The sequence below is a fragment of the Oryza sativa genome, chromosome 3 (genome assembly GCF_034140825.1).
Source record: "Oryza sativa Japonica Group chromosome 3, ASM3414082v1".
Lineage (NCBI taxonomy): Eukaryota > Viridiplantae > Streptophyta > Magnoliopsida > Poales > Poaceae > Oryza > Oryza sativa.
In genome coordinates this window covers 35,119,622-35,124,938 of record NC_089037.1, presented here as the reverse complement: position 1 = coordinate 35,124,938, position 5,317 = coordinate 35,119,622, and positions in this window count along the sequence as shown.

The following is a 5,317-nucleotide window of genomic DNA, read 5'->3' as shown; positions in this document are numbered from 1 at the left end:
ATTTATCAAGGCCGTGAACCCACACGAACCTGCCTTAACCCAAGGCCTACGATGATTCAGACCGATCTGGCAACCCGACCCTGGGTCCCAGCTCGTCCCAAGCCAACCCAGGCCAACCATTCCACATTTTAGTTGTTAAGCAGGTTTTCAGAATTAAAACACTAACTTGGGTACATTGCTCGGCTTGCCCATAACCGAGGGCGCGGCTATTCGAATAGATTTTACTCTGATCAGAGGTGTACATCTTTACCCACAAGACACATCTTCCTCACGTGTAACCACGTGCCACATACCACCACGGTATACGGACGGAAGACGTGACATAGTTTCCAACCCATCCTAGCCATAGACAAGAGTACCGACCCAATCCCACCTACGGCCGGAACACCCGGGACAGGCAGGCAGGACTGAGCCCCTAGCAGCAGGACACCGGCCCTGTGCCATGACATCTCGACTACCGGGCCGCAGCTCGTGTAGCCTTCATTTGCCCTGGAGAATGTCCATCGACCCCCGACTTCATCCACCTCCATCCGTGTACTTTTGTTTATAACCAGACTGAGCCACAAACTAAGCCTTACCCACTAGACATGTGGAAGTACGGTAGTGCTTTGCAACAGAGGCCCGAAGACCGGTCCTTATATGGCCGAGGTGCTACTATCAAAACCATGCACCCCGAGCCCAGCCTAAAACCATTTTTGGGGATTTTGAATAGAGGGGGCGGTGTGAATCCAATTCCACAATACTCCAACAACTCCACAGTGTCCAGGTGATATGAACATTCCCAAAGTCTAGAGTTGTAAAACCGCCTAATGTTACCTAATTAAAAGCGAAGCATCTACCTATAATCGTACTAGTGGTACCATGAGTAGAGTGTCCACTAGTTGGGGTTTTGTTTATTCTAGGGTGAACAAGGTAATAATAACAATAACAATAATAAGGTCATAACAAAGGTAAATAGGCATGGCTAAATAAAACAGTGATAACGCGGGAATTTAAATAAAGCGATAATGCAATAATTTAAATCAACATAATTTTACAAACGGGGATTCAATATGTTCAAAGATGATGTGACTTGCCTTGCTCGCTTTCCCAAACGCCGGCTTCAACTTCCACGAAGAGCGGATCTTCCGAAGCTACAGCGTCTACACGACCAACGGAAAAGAAAAGGCTTTTACTCTACTAAACTCCATATAACAAGCAGAAACAAAGCACAAAAATGGGTTCTTGACTTCTTAAGGAAAAATTAGAGACTTGAACGGTCCAATTCCGAGTTCAAATGGCCAAGATATGGCCATTTGAAGTTTATATGCTCTTTAAATGGATATTTGCGAATTTCTTCATTTAAATCTTAATTTAAAATCGGATTTATTGCGTCAGCCGAGGGGAGGGGCGCACGGACCGGGTCCACGGGAGTGGGGCCCACGCGGCAGCCTCACGGTCCACGGTGGACCGGGTGCACGCGGCTTGCGCCGGCGGCGCCGTGGGTCCCACGCGTCAGCCGCACCCGAGGGCGCGGGCGGCTGACGGCCGGGCCCCACATGGCAGCCGCGGGACGCGCCCGAAGGCGGCCTCGCCGGCACGGCCGACGGGAGGCGGCGCGCCCGCGCCCCGATGGTCGCCGGCGGTGACCTCCGGCGCGACGGAGCGGCGCCCGAGAGAGGGGAGGGAAGGGGGAAGCGAAATGGCGGTCCTCGGCTCACCCCGGGTCGACGGCGACGACGGGAACGGCGACCGAAGCGGAGAGAGGCGGCGGCGCGGCTCGGGTCGACGAGGACGGCGGCGTTCCGGCGGTCGGCGGGCGAAACGAACGGGTGGACGAGGTCGACGAGGACGCGGCGAAGCCGAAGGAGGCGATGCCGAAGCGGGAGGAGGTCCGGGGCGACGACGGCGGCGAACCGAAGCTCGGCGGCGACGGCGGAGAGAGAGGACGACGGCGCGAGCTCGATTCTGACGGGGAGAGAAAGCGGCAAGGGTCGGAAACGGAGGAGGGAGGCACGGGGAGTGCTTAAATAGTGTTGGGAGTGAGAGAGGGCGGCCGGAGGGGAAGGAAACCGGCGCGGCGATCTCGGCTCCATCAATGACGCCGGCGAAGTTTGCGGGAGGATTACCAAACGAATCCGAGAGAGAGTGTCACGCCCAAAAATTCACGGACCAGAATTTCTAAGCTGAATGTGCATTAAACCCCTGTCTAGGACCAGCCAGGGTACACAAACGACAATTGTTGACATACAGATCCACGTCTTACAAAAATATAAAAGATTACAAATGCAGCGGAAAAAGATAAAAGCGAGCTAAGCCTGAAGACTTGACTCCTGCAGCGGGCGACTCCATTCCACAGGCAATCCTTGACGGCAGCGACGAAACCAACCACTTCGAGACATCTTCAACTGAGAAGGACTTCAACTCTGGTGTGGGGGAAAAGAGAGCAAGACTGAGTACTACCCACTGTACTCAGCAAGTCATACCGGAAGAGGAGGTATGATGCAAGATATATCCAAGGGAGGCTAAAGGTTCTTTTGCATAAAGCCGGCATTTCAAAGCAGCAGTTGAAAGCAGTAAAACAGTTGTAGTAATTAATCCATATTAACCAATCACTGTCCAACGTTACACCACGTTGCAACAGGCCCAAACCACCACCTGAACTAACCAGTTCCAAAAGCTAACTAGGGTGAAACTAATCACGGTGAATCTGGTCGACCGCCCATAACCGCGGGCACGGCTATTCGAATAGTTTTACTCTGATCAGAGGTGTACAACTGTACCCACAAGACACAGCCCCACGACACGTTTCCGTGCGCCGACATGCCACCACGACATACCGGAAAGAGGCCGTGACCGGACCCTTCGCATAACCCCCTCTAACCGATCGCACCACACCTTAGGGTTCGCCCCCGTCCCTAGCAGGCAACGGGCAGCCCCCCTTTCGTGCCACGGTGGATCCGGAAGCCGATCAACCGGACACCCCGGCCGACCCAACTCCATCACGCCCACCCTCGCCTGGGTACGTCGGCTAGAGAAAAGCTACACTACAAGCCCAGCCGTTGCCCACGCTGGCTTGTGGTAAGTACGATAAATTCTTCCAGGGCATCCCGCGAACCGGTCCTTAATCGCCATGGGTACGTCTAGCAAAACCATGCACCCACAGCCCACCATGTAGTGTATTTTAATTAACCAACACCATTACGGTGGCACTAAACCAAAGCTATGCCAAAAGTCAAAGTCTATGCTTTAATGTGACCCCCCTTTTGTGCACTAGTTGAACTAAGCATGGCTAATCATCTCCTAAACCAACATCTAGTCATTTTAATACCCAAGTTATCAAAGGCGTAAGGGAAACAACATATAGCTGAGTAAAAGGACCCATCCCACATGATATTGTAAAACAATGCAATATTTAATAGAAATGCGGGACATTTGTAAATTGGGTACAATATGATCAATTGCAATGTATGACTTGCCTTGCTCTCGCACTGATGGAACCACAGCAACGTCTTCGAGAAACTGCGGATCGACGAAACGGCCGAAACCTACGCGACAAACAAAGCACACAAGCAAAACATGCTATAAGACTACTGAAACAGGAAACAAAACCATTTTTAATGGATTCTACACATTTTTCTTGATTTACTGAGACTTGAATGGACTTAAACGGAGCTCGGATGAATTAGTTATGATTTTTAGAAGATTATCTGTGTTTTTACTAATAAAGAAAAACCCTTAATCAATTTATTGCGCAATAATTCATCCCAGGGCTGACGTCAGCAAGGGGTGGGGCGGCGCCGACATGCGGGCCCCACTGGTCAGCGGCACAAGGGGAGAGGGAGGGGTACTGGCAGGCGGGGCCCACCGGGCAGTGGCACAAGGCGGGAGGGGCGCGGCTGGTGGCTCGGCTCGGCTTCAAGCCGGCCGGCCGGTTATGGCGAGGGCGGCGGCGCGCGCGCACGGTTGCCAGCGACGGCAACCGGCGACGGGAGGCGGCGGCGGACGGCGCAAAGACGGCGGCGGCGGCCGAAGCGGCGGCGCGAGCGACCCTAGCGGCGGCGCTACACGGCGGGCGGCGCGGCAAAGGGAGAGAGAGGAAGAGAGGGAGACCGATTCTCACCGAGGGGCTCGGCCGGCGCGAGGGAGGAGCGACGGCGAACGGCAACGATGAGAGACGGGAGTACGACGGCGACAGGCTCCGGGAGGACCTAGAGAGAAGGTTGGGAGGGGTTAGAGAGAGGGAGGCGGTCCATGGCGCACGACATAACCGATCGAAGGCGGCGGCAATGGTGGAAGCTCACCGGAGTGCGAGGAGATGCGAGCTCCGGCGATGGAATTGGACGGGAGAACAGCGGACGAGGTGGACCTCGGGATGGCGGACGCGGCGGTGCCGATGGCGGGGTGCGGCGGCGACCCTAGCGACTGCTAGAGGCGGCCGGAGCGGTGGAGATGGTGGCGGCGGGTGGGTGCACGGTGCTAGGGCGATAGGGAGCTCGGGAGCGGACGGCGAAAGAGGGAAAAAGGTGGAGAGAGGCGCGGTGGTCGGTTATATAGAGGTGGGGAGGCCGGACGTGGCCGGGAGCGGCGGTTCCGCGGCGACGACGTGGAGAGGTGGAGGAGGAGAGAGAGAGTGGGGAAAAGAGCAAATCCCCCGCCGTTTGCGGGCGCGCGAGCTAGCGGGAGGTGAGCGGCGACGTGGGCGTGCGGCACGGGCGGAGTGGGCGCGAGAGCAGCGGGATACGCGGCGGCGTGGGCGGTGGTTTCGACGGCGGTTGGCGCGGGCGTGGGCGGCCGGAGGTTAGGGAAAGGGCTGACAGGTGGGCCCCACCTGTCAGCGCCCGAGGGAGTGAGGGGGAGGCGACCTGGACTTCGGGAGGGGGCGGGAGAGATGGGCCGGCGGCCCAAAGGAGGAAAAAGAGGGGGAAAAAGGAAAGATAAAAAGGAAAAAGGATTTTCCCAGGGATTTAATATTGCACTTTGCTTATTTTAATTGGTTAAAATTATTTCCAAGGCTCTGAAAATTCCACTAAAAATCCTGTTAGCATATTTTGACATGTAGAACTCAAGAAAAATTCCACATGCCAATTCCGATTATTATTTGCATTTATTAATTAGGGATTCAACTCTAGATTAAATTAAACAATTTCTTCGGATGATTTATTTTATGAATTTAGAGCAAGGGAGGGGTACTTCAGGGCGTGACAGAGAGAGAGAGAGGGAAAAGTGGGGGGAAAGAGGGAGGGAATCACGGGGAGTGATTTCCCCCTCTTTATTGCGCGCGGGGGCGGCGGGATGCGGCGGAATCCGCGGCGGCGGCGGCGCTAGGGCACGGGCG